Here is a 14,622-nt window from a genome sequence, read left to right as displayed (position 1 = left end):
GTCAAGGTTCCAGAAAAACCTCTTCTGCATAAAAAAAAACCTCAGAAGCCATTGTTTTTCAGAGTTCTTTACTAGCATGAGGAAACTGGCACACGATGAGTGAAATTCCAAAACTGAATTTCCGGATTCTTTCCCCAGTTATACAAACCCCAAGAGTCCCACCCCCCTGACCCCTTTGATGGTCACATGGTCCCACGTTCTCCCAGTTCATTCGAATATCTTCTTGCCACTCTTCCTGCAGATGTGAACACCATCCGACCTTGACCGCTTGAAGAATGTTACCATACCCCTCAGCCCCCCTTCCTCCCCTCAGGGGAAAAATGTGGCAGCGTCTGGAACCCTAAAGTCTAATATGGTTTCCAGGCCTGACAGATTTCACAACTCAAGGCTTCTGCTCCAAAGGCCTTTGTCAGATTCCAGATGCCCTCAACACAGTGGTGAAATGTAAAATTTGTTACTACCAGTTCTGCGGTCATGGCTTGGTGGGGGGTGGGGGTGGTAATGTGACTGGGTGGGCATGGCCAACTTTTTTTTTTTTACTTTTAAAAGCATTTTCCTACAGCCGAAGTGGTTGTAAAAAAATGCTTTAAAAAGGCTCCTCTGACGATCCCAGCTGAGTTGCCTGATCATCAGAGGCTTTTCTTTTCTTTTAAAAGCATTTTTTTTTGCCTTTAAAAGAAAAAAAAAGCCTCTGACGATCAGGCAACTCAGTTGGGATCGTCAGAGCTTTTTAGAAGCATTTTTTTAACAACCCCTTCAGCTGAAGAGGTTGTAGAAAAAATGCTTTTAAAAGCCTCTGACGATCTCAGTTGAGCCGCGCGATCATCCGAGGCTTTTGTTTTCACTTTTAAAAGCATTTTTTCAGCTGAAGAAAAGGAAAAAAAGAGGAAAAAAAACCTCTGATGATTCCGCGGCTCAGCTGGGCATGGGGGAGGGGCAGGGATTTTTGCTACCGGTTCTCCAAACCTCCCACTGCCATTGCTACCAGATCGGGCAATCTGGTCCGAACCAGGAGCATTTCACTGCTGCCTCAACACATTTACAGGTGAGCTGCCCCTCACATGTCAGTATCTGAAACAGAAAGAAATGAAAATGGTGTGCATATGCTGAGTAATAAATACAGTAATAAATAATAGAACCAGTTAAGCTGTTGATTTATGACCTGGTCTTTGGGTCTTGGGTTTCTGGTGCACTTCGTGGGCACCGGAGCATGAAGACCAGCTGACTGATGTTCCGGCGCACATGCGCGCATACATGTGTTCCAGTTTAGGCATTCAGTGCCAAAAAGGTTCGCAATCACTGCCCTAAGCCATAAAAATTGTCTGGATAACTTTGGTCTGGCCACTCTTGTCTCAGCCTCACCCCTTCGATATTTGGGTGATAAGGATCTTCATTTTATCACCCAAATACAGAAGACATGCAAAGAAGAGGAACTGAGAGGATTAAAAGGCTTGGAGACTAAAACATACAAAGAAGAGCTGCAGGATTTGGGTGTGGTTAGTCTAGAGAAATCAGGACACGATGGCTTAGTGGCTAAGACACTGAGCTTGTCGATCAAAAGGTCAACAGTTCAGCGGTTCGAATGCCTAGTGACGCGTAATGGCGTGAGCTCCCGTTACTTGTCCCAGCTTCTGCCAACCTAGCAGTTTGAAAGCACATAAAAGATGCAAGTAGAAAAATAGGGACCACCTTTGGTGGGAAGGTAACAGCGTTCCGTGTGCCTTTGGCATTGAGCCATGCCGGCCACATGACCACGGAGACGTCTTCGGACTGCACTGGCTCTTCAGCTTTGAAACGGAGATGAGCACCACCCCCTTGAGTTAGGAATGACTAGCACATATGTGCGAGGGGAACCTTTACCTTTTTAGTCCAGAGAAAAGAAGGACTGGGGGTTGGAGACATGATAGTAGTATTCCAGTTATTTGAGGGGCTGCCTCACCCTCCAATGCTCAGCACCAAGGACCCCTCATTTCCAACCTGAGCTGGAAACATTCTCTCCTTTCAGTAAAAATAATGGTTTGACACCGAAAGCCAACATTTGTCCTGTAGGAAGTTAGCACCCACTCCTCTCCTAGGAAAATGAGATATTTTGGGAAATATTAAAAAGGGCAGAATATTTCCCCTAAAAGGGAGGCAGAAACTCAGCCCACCCACGCACATGGCCCATTTGTCAATGGGCCATTAAGACCTGGGCCAGTCTATTCTACATAACAAAGATTATTAGGCAGAGCCATAGTAGGAATTACCCAAAGCCCTTTCATTACATCATCACCCAGCAAGAGTCAACCGAGCCTGGGACTCAAAAGACAACTACAAAGTTACCCCTGCATTCCCTCGTGGGAGTGTGACAACCAATCAGAACACAAGCTCAAATTCAAAGCCAAAGAGGATATAAAACCTAGAGACTCTTAGCATCTCTTCCCTCTTTTTCCCCCGCCCAAGATCTCCAAGGCATGTGATCCTGTTCATCAATAAACCTTTCCAAGCAACTTCCATGAATCCAATGTCTTTTTCCCCCACTTGGAACTGAACCCAGATGGGCATTTCTTCCAACAGTCCCAATCTTCATTGCCTATCCTGAAGGGATCATTGTTCACGTAATGTTTTCAATCTAACTGCTATAAGCACAATGTGTTCGCTGGCCCCAAAAAAGCTAGGGGACAATCATATGAAGCCAGGTTTAAAAGCAATCTAAATCAGGGGTCTCCTACCTTGGTCCCTTTAAGACTTGTGGACTTCAACTCCCAGAGTTCCTCAGCCAGCTTTGGTTGAAGTCCACAAGTCTTAAAGGGACCAAGGTTAGAGACCCCTGATCTAAATGAGTATAGGGCTGTGTGCTGCATCATAGTTATTGGTACTCCCTGAATGGGATTATTACAATTTATTTTCACCACTGCCAGGGATAACAATAATTGTGTTTCCCGGGGATAACCCAGGACAGCCTCATATCTCTGGACCCCTCTGGAGGAGGAGGGGAGCCCTGTTGAGGATGGAAATGAAAAATCTGAACGGGACAGATTTCCTGTCGACTTTAACAGGGTTTGGAGACAGGCAGTCTGGACACTTTTGGAAAAGAGATAACGAGAACAAAAGGCTCAACCCTTCTCACCGAAACCCGTCCCCCCAGAAAAAAATCTTATTTGACAAGAATATATTTATCTTCACATTTCCAAGTACCTGCACTTAATTTCTCTTGCACACAGGGAAGACCGCATCGTGAGGAAATCCAGCGAGGTCAGTACTGGGAAGGCATAACAAAGTTCAAAGGTTAAGCTCTAGGGCAGAGATATCAACCTCAATTTCATTGAGGGGCGCATCAGGGCTGGGGTTGACCTCGGGAGGGCTGAGACACGGTACACATCCATGCACATTTTGTAACTCTAAACCCTTTTGGCCTCCTAGCCAAAGGATGGGCAACCATTCTTTAAACAGAGTTCTCTCCCCTTGGAGCAATTGGGGGCCAAATACCAGTTTGGAATTATGTAGCCAAAAGGTGCAAAAGCGATCCTGACTATTCCCTCTCTCACACATATATTTTCCCCCCACTCTTGTTCTTTTAATACTCAATTTCCCATTCTGACTTGGCTTTTTCTTCTCTGCCCAGGTGATTGCCAGGATAGGTTTCAAAGGATCATTTGCAAAGAGTTTATTTATTTTATTTTATTTTTATTTTATTTGCATTTATATCCCGCCCTTCTCCAAAGACTCAGGGCGGCTTACACTATGTCAGGCAATAGTCTTCATCCATTTTGTATACTATATACAAAGTCAACTTATTGCCCCCCAACAATCTGGGTCCTCATTTTACCTACCTTATAAAGGATGGAAGGCTGAGTCAACTTTGGGCCTGGTGGGACTTGAACCTGCAATATTGCAAGCAGTTGCTGTTAATAACAGGCTGCATTAGCCTGTTGAGTCACCAGAGGCCCCTATGAGATTATGAGATTCAAGAGATTGTGAAATGAATCAGGAACCTAGAACCTAGAACCATAGGGCTGGAAAGGATCTGGAAGGGAGCTTGGACCTTCTAATCCAACCCTCTCTGCTCAAGGCAGGAGACTTTATAGCCATGATGGCGAACCTATGGCACACATGCCCAAAGTGGCACACGAAGCCATGTTGCCCGGCACATGCAGCCTTGCCTGTTTATGTTCTGGGTTTCTGGTATGCATGCACATCATCAGCTGTCCTTTGTGTGCGTGGCAGTGCCAAAAACCGGCCTACGCATGCGCACCGACCACCTCATCATCGGGCAAGCATGCATTCTAGAACCTAGAATTTCGGCTTTTGCGGAGCATGATCCCTTCACGCATGTGGCAGTGCTGAAAACCAGCATGCGCATGCGCACCAGCCAACTGATCATCAGCCGCACATGCATGTTAGAACCCGGAAGTTTTTGCGGAGTGTGATCCCTTCGCGCATGCGGCAGTGCCGAAGATAGGCCTGCGCATGCATGCCAGCCAGCTGATCGTCGGGTGCACATGCACGCTAGAACCCAGAAGTTCAGCTTTTCCAGAGTGTGGCCTTGATGTGTGCGATGTTTCCGCACGACCTTTGGGCACTCGGTGTCAAAACGGTTCGCCATCACTGCCTTATAGCATCCCAGTCAGATGGATGTCCAGTCTATTTTTGACATCCTCCAATGATGGAGCACCCACAACTCCAGGAGGCAACCTGTTCCATTGATTAATTGTTCTCACTGTCGGGAAATTTCTCCTTAGTTCTAGGTTGGATCTCTGTTAAGCTTTCATTGATTACTTCTTGTCCTTTCCTCCTGTGCTTTAGAGAACACATCAATCCACTCTTCTCTGTCACTGCCCCTCAAATACTGGAAGACAGTTGTCGTGTCTCCCCTAATCCTTCTTTTTGATAGGCTAGACCAGTGTTGGAGAACCTCTTCAGCCCGGAGGGCCTCTGGTGGCTCAGCAGACTAATGCAGTCTGTTATTAACACAGCTGCTTGCAATTACTGCAGGTTCTAGTCCCACCAGGCCCAAGGTTGACTCAGCCTTCCATCCTTTATAGGTAGGTAAAATGAGGACCCAGATTGTTGGGGGCAATAAAAGTTGACTTTGTATATAATATACAAATGGATGAAGACTATTGCTTAACACAATGTAAGCCGCCCTGAGTTTTCGGAGAAGGATGGGATATAAATTCAAATAAAACAAAAAAACAAAAAACTGGAACACATGTGCGTGTGCATCAGGGGTGAAATGCTCCTGGTTCGGACTAGATCGGCCGAACCAGGAGTAAAAATCCCTGCCTCCCCCCCCCCCCCGCCCATGCCCACCCAATGCTCGTTGCCCGCTTCCCCGCTTGCCGCTTCTTTTAAAAAATGCTTTTAAACGGTAAAAAGAAAAAAAAGGCTGACAATCTCAGCTGAACCCTGAGATCCTGTCAGCTGGGATCATCAGAGCCTTTTTTTTTTACTTTTAAAAGCAGTTTTTTTACAACCTATTTGGCTGGTATTTGGCCGTTTTCAGGCTGTTTTCCAATATTCCGGCGTCCACGAAGACCAGCTGGCACCAGAAACCAGAAGAGCAGCTGGCGATGGCACACCTGCCCGCAGAGAGGGCTCTGCGTGCCACCTCTGGCACGTGTGCCATAGGTTCACCAACACGGGGCTAGACATCAGAGGTGGGTTTCAGCAGGTTCTGACCAGTTCTGGAGAACCAGCAGCCGAAATTTTTGAGTAGTTTGGAGAACCAGTAGTAAAAATTCTGATTGGCCCCGCCCTCATCTATTCTCTGCTTCCCAATTCCCAGCTGATCAGGAGGAAATGGGGATTTTTGCAGTAAACTTTCCCTGGAGTGGGGTGGGAATGGAGATTTTACAGTATCCTTCCCCTGCCACGCCCACCAAGCCACGCCCACCAAGCCATGCCACACCCACCAAGCCACACCCACAGACCCTGTAGTAAAAAAAATTGAAACCCACCACTGCTTAGACCTACCTAGCTCTCATGTCTCTTCTTTCTGTAATCTTGGCCAATGCAAGATCAGGACCCCAGGAAAAAATAATAGGCCATCTCCATTTCCAAAATAAAACTCCCAATACATCAACTGAAATGTAAGCATCAGAGACAAGCTTCTTTTCCTGGAAATCTTAATTATGTGATCATCACTATCAAGTCATATATTTTTTTCTTTAAAATAAGAAAAAAGTTGATTGGCAGGTGGATCGGCCTCCCGGAATATCTCCAGTCAGCTGTTTCCAGAGGTGAATTTTAGCAACAGGTTCCTTGGTTGTGAGCTCTGTGCCTTGCTTTTTTTTGCTTTTTTTTCCTGCCTCTGCAAGCCTCTGAAACAGAACTTCAGGAAAAAAGCCTCTGAACCTCTGTTTCGGAGCTTTTTTTCTGAAGCTCTGTTTGGCGGCTTTTTTTTTTCTGAAGCTCTGTTTAGGGGCTTCTTTTCTGAAGCTCTATTTGGGGGCTTTTTTTCTGAAACTCTGTTTGGAGGCTTCTTTTCTGAAGCTCTGTTTGGGGGCTTCTTTTCTGAAGCTCTGTTTAGGGACTTCTTTTCTGAAGCTCTATTTGGGGTTTTTTTTTCTGAAGCTCTGTTTGGGGGCTTCTTTTCTGAAGCTCTGTTTAGGGGCTTCTTTTCTGAAGCTTCTTTCAACCTCTGAAACCTCCCTTTGAGAAGCTGGGTGGGACTACATTCAGAGTATAAGACGCATCCAGATTTTCACCCTCTTTTTTGGGGGGAAAGGGTATGTCTTATACTCCAAAAATACGGTATATTACAGGTAATCCTCAATTTACAACCACAGCCAGGAAACCCCAAATATCTGTTGTTAAGACAGATATTTGTGAAGTGAGTTTTTCTTCATTTTACCACCTTCCTTGCCATAGTTTTTTTTTTTAATTCAAAAAGTTTTACAAAAAAATTCCCCCCCCTTTCCCCCCACCTCCCCTCCCACCTCCCTTCACAACCCTCCTCCCTCCCCCCGACTTCCCAGAACGAACACAAGGTATAGTTAAAAATAAAACAAACATATGCTGAAAATTTTTCGTCCCAACTTAATTATACCCCTACAATCATCAATTCCTAACTTCCCCCGAAAACAATCAAAAATAATACATCATAATCATTCAAAGGCAGTCTGATAACTCTTAGTCTGATATCTACTTTGAATATAGTCAATCCATTTTTTCCATTCCTTGCCATAGTTGTTAAGTTAGTAACAAGGGGTTGTTAAATGAATCCAGCTTCCCCATGGACTTTTGCTTGTCAGAAGGTCGCAAAAGAAGGATCACATGAGCCCGGGGACACTGCAACCATCATAAATATGAACCAGCTGCCAAGCGTGTGAACTTTGATCACGTGACCGGGGGGGGGATGCTGCCACATCGTTGTAAGTGTGAAAAATGGACGCAAGTGTCAAAAACGGTCCCAAGTCACTTTTTCCCCAATATCATTGTAACTTCAAATGGTCACTAAATGAACTGCTGTAACTCAAGGACTACCTGCACTTTTCCAAAATATTTTGGGCAAGCTGCTATTTGATGAAACAATTGATGTCAATATATTTCAATGTTCCATGTAGATTCAGACTCATAAAATATCATCATCATCATCATCATCATCCTGAATTTTGCTGTTCTTATTCTTTTCTTAAGGGACGTGGTGGCTCAGGGGCTAAGACAGCTGAGCTTGTCTATTGAAAGGTTGGCAGTTCAGCGGTTCGAATCCCTAAATAGAATGAGACTATTGCCTTACACACTGTAAGCTGCCCTGAGTCTTCGGAGAAGGGCGGGATATAAATGTAAATAAATAAATAAATAAATAAATAGTGCTGCCGCGTAATGGGGTGAGCTCCCATTACTTGTCCCAGCTTCTGCCAACCTAGCAGTTCGAAAGCACGTCAAAAAATGCAAGTAGAAAAAATAGGGACTACCTTTGATGGGAAGGTAACAGCGTTCTGTGAGCCTTTGGCGTTGAGTCATGCTGGCCACATGACCACGGAGACGTCTTCGGACAGCGCTGGCTCTTCGGCTTTGAAACGGAGATGAGCACCGTCCCCTAGAGTCGGGAACGACTAACACGTATGTGCGAGGGGAACCTTTACCTTTATTTTTATTCTTTCCTTTAAAACTTGTCTGAAGCAATTGGGTTATTAGTGTATTTTTTTAAAAAAAACTTTCAAATCCTTGCAATATAAAGGATGAATGGACATTGTTTCAGGACAGCAGTGTTGTTTTGGAGTCAAATCTCTCGAGTCACAACTTTAGGGAGATATTTCATCTGCTCCCGCACAAGTGTGACTGAAACAGGGACATGTTGTACTTTAGCGGCTGGAGAGAAAGAAAAAAAAATTGTGCCAAACAGGTGCACAATTTCTCTTGCCTTGACAGGGGCCCGTGTGCAAAGAAAGACAAAGGGCTCTCAGTAAAATCTGTACAACCGATCACGGTGAAAGGACATGGTGCTTCGGTACAGTCAACGGTTTTGTTTATTATAAAATATCTTGTTTGGGTCGATGCGAGTTGATATATGCAACTTACAGGGCAATTATTTCCGGTCTCATTTTTTTTCCCTTTCTCTCTCTCTCCTTAGCTCAGACTGCCAAAAAGGGAGAACTGTCAGCCCCCATCCCAGATAAATTGCAGCTGTTCTCTTTAAAAAGGAATAATTTTTATTATTATTATTTTTTCCCAAGCATATATAAGATTACAGGTAAAAGTATAAACATAATTTGAATGCATGAAAAGAGTAAGAGTAAAACGGAATATTAGGACAGGGACGGTAGGCACGCTGGTGCACTTATGCACACCCCTTACAGACCTCTTTGGAATGGGATGAGGTCAACAGCAGACAGTTTAAGGTTAAAGTTCTGTGTTTGAAACTGTTGTGTTCAGCTGGAGAACACGTGACCAGTAACCAGCAGTCGATTGGTTAACCGCCGATGCTATAGCCGGCGGGAGAATTAAGGAGCTGCTATTGGCTGAGCTGTTGACAGCTCCAATATAAAAGTTTAGAGCTTGCTTGCTCACCTCAGTTAATTGTTTGTAGTTAATAAAAGAGCTGTTAATGGTTCTCCTGCGTTGCCTCTCTTCTTGCCGTTGTTTTGCAAATACAACAGAAACCAACACAGAGGTGTCAAACACAGAAGTGCTTAGATCTGGCCCACAGAGCTGCCCTGGAAACAGCAATGGACTGGCCTGTGGTCAGTAGTGGGTTTTAATTTAATTTGCTACCAGTTTGCTCGTGTGCATGAGCAGAAGCGTTCAGGCGAGTGGGCGGAGCCTCCCGTCACCGCCACCGGTTCGCCCGATCTGGGGTGAACCGGTAGCAACCCACCACTGCCCACAGTGCCTCTGCCAGCGAAAACAGAGCTTGGGAAGCCCTCCCAAGCTCTGTTTTTGTTGGCAGAGGGTTGCAGGAGGGCATCACAGCGGAAAATGGAGCTCAGGAGGGTCGCGCATGGCCCTTTCGAGCTCCATTTTCACTGGCAGAAGGTTGCAGGAAGCCGTCACATCCGAAAATGGAGCTTGGGAGCCTGTTTTCGCTGGCAGAGCACTCGGGCTGACACAGGTGTCTCCAACATGAGTGACATATAGCTGGCTATGACCCCCCGACACCCCTCAAAGGTCAAACAAAGCCCTGATGCGACCCTCAATGAAATCGAGTTCGACACCCCTGCTCCAATACTTCAACCCTGGTTGAATTGCATTAGAATAATTTCTCATTGCGAGTCAAGTGTTAAGGAATAGAATAGAATAGAATAGAATAGAATAGAATAGAATAGAATAGAATAGAATAGAATAGAATAGAATAGAATTTTATTGGCCAAGTGTGATTGGACACACAAGGAATTTGTCTTGGTGCATATGCTCTCAGTGTACATAAAAGAAAAGATACGTTCATCAAGGTACAACATTTACAACACAATTGATGGTCAATATATCAATATAAATCATAAGGATTGCCAGCAACAAGTTAGTCATACAGTCATAAGTGGAAAGAGATTGGTGATGGGAACTATGAAACGATTAATAGTAGTGCAGATTCAGTAAATAGTCTGACAGTGTTGAGGGAATTATTTGTTTAGCAGAGTGATGGCCTTCGGGAAAAAACTGTTCTTGTGTCTAGTTGTTCTGGTGTGCAGTGCTCTATAGCGTCGTTTTGAGGGTAGGAGTTGAAACAGTTTATGTCCAGGATGCGAGGGATCTGCAAATATTTTCACGGCCCTCTTCTTGATTCGTGCAGTATACAGGTCCTCAATGGAAGGCAAGTTGGTAGCAATTATTTTTTCTGCAGTTCTAATTATCCTCTGAAGTCTGTGTTTTTCTTGTTGGGTTGCAGAACCGAACCAGACAGTTATAGAGGTGCAAATGACAGACTCAATAATTCCTCTGTAGAATTGGATCAGCAGCTCCTTGGGCAGTTTGAGCTTACTGAGTTGGAATAGAATATAGAATAGAATAGAATAGAATAGAATAGAATAGAATAGAATAGAATAGAATAGAATAGAATAGAATAGAAGAAGAATAGGGAATTGGAAGGGACCTTGGAGGTCTTCTAGTCCAACCCTCTGCTTAGGCAGGAAACCTGACACCACTTCAGACAAATGGTTATCCAACCTCTTCTTAAAAACCTCCAGATGCTCAGTTTAACTACTGAATTAATCTATTTTCTACACCCACACACTAATTTAATCTAGAAATGAATCTAATGGGCTTGGCTGTTCTGATTTGAAGGGACAGGGGCTTGTTTTCAAGTTAGTGCTGATTCTTGGCAACTGCCTAGAAAATTTCTTGCAGTTTGTTTGTTTGTTTGTTTGTTTGTTTGTAAAGATTTCAAAGGATCCTTCCTCCTAGGGCAGCGGTTGGCAACCTTAAACCCTCAAAGAGCCACAAAGGTCCTAACCGGAAGCCCCCCATTCAATTCTAATCAGAAGTCCAGTTCCCCCACTATAAAGTCGGCTCCTATGGTGACCAGAAGTCCAGTTCCCTCACCATAGAGCCGACCAGAAGTCCAGGTTCCCCACCATAGAGTCTCCTCCTAGTGCAGTGTCCTTTTTTCTCTACTTGTCCTAAACAAAAGCTCTATCAATTGTGGAGCTGACCAGAAAATCCGCCCCCTGCCATTGAGTTTCCTCCTGGGATGTCATGCTGTCCCCGCATTAACCGGAAGGTCCTCTCCAAATTGTGGCACTGACAAGTGACAGGGAGCCACAGCAGAGACATGAAAGAGTCACAGGTTGCTGTCCCCTGTCCTAGGGCTAAGAGAGAGAGGGATTGGTCACCCAGCTGTGACTAGAACTCACAGTCACCTGTTTTGTAGTGGGGTACCTTAAACACGACACCCAACTGGCTCTCTCTGGTTGCACTAAGCGCTAAAAAAAAAGGAACGCCTAACCAAGGACAGACCCATTCAAATGTAACAGCATCTGTTTTCTCCCTGATCTGATGAACTAGAATTCTAGAATCATAAGGCTGGAAGGGACCTTGGAGGTCTTCTAGTCCAACCTTCAGTTCAAAGCAGGAGACCTCATATCATCCTAGCCAAAGGGATGCCCAGTCTATTTTTTTTTTTTTGGAAAACCTCCAGTGATGAAGCTCCCACAACTTCCGAAGGCAACTTCTGTTCCATGGATTGATTGTTTTCAATGTCAGAAAGTTGCTCCTTATTTCTAGGTTGAATCTCTCCTTGGTCAGTTTCCATCTATTATTCCTTGTTTGGCCTTCAGATGCCTTGGAAAAGAGCTTGACCCCTTCCTCTCTGTGGCAGCCCCTCAAATATTGGAACACTGCTATCATGTCTCCCCTGGTCCTTCTCTTCACTAGACTAGCCATGCCCAGTTCCTGCAACTGTTCTTCATATGTTTTAGTCTCCAGTCCCCTAATCATCCTGGTTGCTCTTCTCTGCACTTTTTCTAGAGTCTCAACATCTTTTTTATAGAGTGGTGACCAAAACAGGATGCAGTACTCCAGGTGTGGTCTTATTAAGGCTTTATAGAGTGGTATTAGTACCTCACTTGATCTTGTTTGTATCCCTCTGTTAATGCAATTTAGGATTGCATTAGCTTTTTTGGCTGCCGCAGCACACTGCTGTCTCGTATTTAGCTGGTTGTCCACTAAGTCTCCAAGATAATTTAATAATAATCTATTAATATTTAGCATCTGGGGATGGATTCAGCCAGCGGTCAATGTGTCAGAAGCAATATTTCGCACACTATGCACAATCTGCATGCACGATTCTGGAATTTGGAGAAGAAGCCTTACGTCAAATGTCCATTTCTTTCCTCCCTCCCCCCACCCTTTTTTAAAATTCTGTCCAATTCTCTGGTTTTGCAAAACAGGGCAGGCAAATAACAGAACGGGTTCACCTCAGCAACATTTGACGGATGATTGGCAGCTGATCCTAGCTCGACAAAACCAGCCCCCAAACTGGGGTTCGCCAGCCACATGTGATGATGTGGTTAGAGATAGAAACCATATGCTCTCTGAACAGACTCTTTGGCCTACTGCAACGGTGTAAACATAACACGTTCAACGTTAATTGTGAGATAAATCATTAGCCCGTTAAAGAAACACTGATTTTATTTCAGGATTCTTAGTGGGGAAAATGATTTTTTTTCCCCAAAAAAACCCTCTTTCATAATTCACAAAACACACCATTGCTAGGACACTTCAGCCAAGAAACATGACTTCAAAGTGAGCTATTTTATCTGCTGATCCCGCTTCTCGGGTGCAGAAAAGGTTTCAATTAAACAACTCATGGATTAAAAATGCAACCATGTTGTCCTTCTCAAAGATGCTATGTTATTTCGCATTAGAACTAGGTTGCCTTTAGAAGCAGAGCCACGCTAATTAAAACGGTTCCTTGCAGTTTACGTTAAAATACACACAGGCACATTAAAACACACAAACGCTCACACATTACGCCATAGTTACTTCTGCTCATCATCTCAAAGGGTTGAGTCTATAATCTCTCATGAACCTGGAGATTGAAAAAAAAAATTACTCCCGAAAAAGATACGTTGAGCAAAACTGGGATTACCTTCCACTAGGAACAAATGTAAAAACAAAACAGACATTTTCATTGATATCTCGCTCATCTCAGAGACAAAGAATTATCATCTCCAAAAAGAGCTTTCCTTTCAAAGCTTCCCACTAACTTTTTAAAGTCCTCTTTAATAAGGACTTTAATAAGGTGATCAACTTTTTTACAATGAGAAGGAGGACACAAATAAATTGAAGAAAATAAACATCGTAAATAAAAGAAACATTTTATTCATGGCAACGATAATACAGAATACACTATAATATGATAAATGCATAATAAAAAAAATGTTTGTAACAATAACATTTTATATTGTAATTATGCTTACATGCCTATTAATTATTATTTAAATGGGTACTTTTCCATTGAATAAATAAACTTGTAAATAAAATGATACATATTTTGAAATTATTAAATAGATAATGAATTAATAAAATGTGAATTATTGTGCTCACCTGTGTATGATTGAATATTCACTGAGAAAGAAGTGAGTCTAATGCGTGCCTGTGTGCCATGTCATGTTTCGGTAAGAAGTAAACAAAGCCACTTGCGCGCGGCGCACTCTCTCAAAACAATTCTCTTGTGCGGAGCACATGCGTCTCATAATCGCGTCTCACCACCCTGTACCGAGCCTTGACGAATCATCATGTCAAGTACAAATACGTCACATCACACACAACTGATAGGCTCATCGATCGAATATGGAGATTTACAGATTAGTCTTCAAATATCGAAAAGGAGGACATGTAGGAGGACACTTTTTGAGAGAGAACAGAACTTACAAAAGGAGGACTGTCCTCCCTAAAGGAGGACAATTGGTCACCTTATCTTTAAAATAAAAAGCCAAACTTAACAGCGATAGAACTTAGATTTTTATACTGCTTTATAATGCTTTACTTCTTGCGGTTACTTCTTACTCTAAGCGGTTTACAGACTCAGCCTATTGCCCCTACCAATCTGGAAGGATGGAAGGCGGAATCCACCTTGAGCCGGTCAGGATCGAACTGCTGACAGTGGGCAGAGTCAGCCTGCAATACTGCACTCTAACCACTGCGCCACCATGGCTTCTAACCACACCGCCCTTATTTCCTAGGCATATGCCTATTTCCCCACAAATCCATGGCATTAATTTGAAGCCCAATCTACACAACTAATGTGAAAATGCAATATTGTAAATTTTTAAAGTTGCTTAAGGCAGGGCTGTCAAACTGGATTTCTTCGAGGGCCGGATCAGGATTGTAGTTCTCCTCTGCAGGCCAGCGAGGGTGGGGGGAGCCGGGGAGATGGGATGGACGCCTCCTGCAGCATTTTGTCAGCCAAAATGGGGCACGAGGGATGGCGTCTGTGGCCTCTGTGCCTCATTTTCGGCCTTAATGGCCTCCTGCAGCATTCTGCCAGCCAAAAACGGGCCACGAGATGTCCGCGCGGCCCATTTTGGCCAGCATATAATTGATATTTCCAGACCGGCCCCATGGCCCAGATTTAAGCACCCCATGGGCCAGATCTGGCCTGTGAGCCTTGAGTATGACACCCCTGGTTTAAGAGAACATCTAGCAAAATTATTCCTAATCATGTCTTCCCATTCCTGTTCTTGGGTGCTCAGATATATTTGA

This window comes from Ahaetulla prasina, chromosome 6 (genome assembly GCF_028640845.1).
Source record: "Ahaetulla prasina isolate Xishuangbanna chromosome 6, ASM2864084v1, whole genome shotgun sequence".
Lineage (NCBI taxonomy): Eukaryota > Metazoa > Chordata > Lepidosauria > Squamata > Colubridae > Ahaetulla > Ahaetulla prasina.
This window is presented reverse-complemented; position numbering follows the sequence as displayed.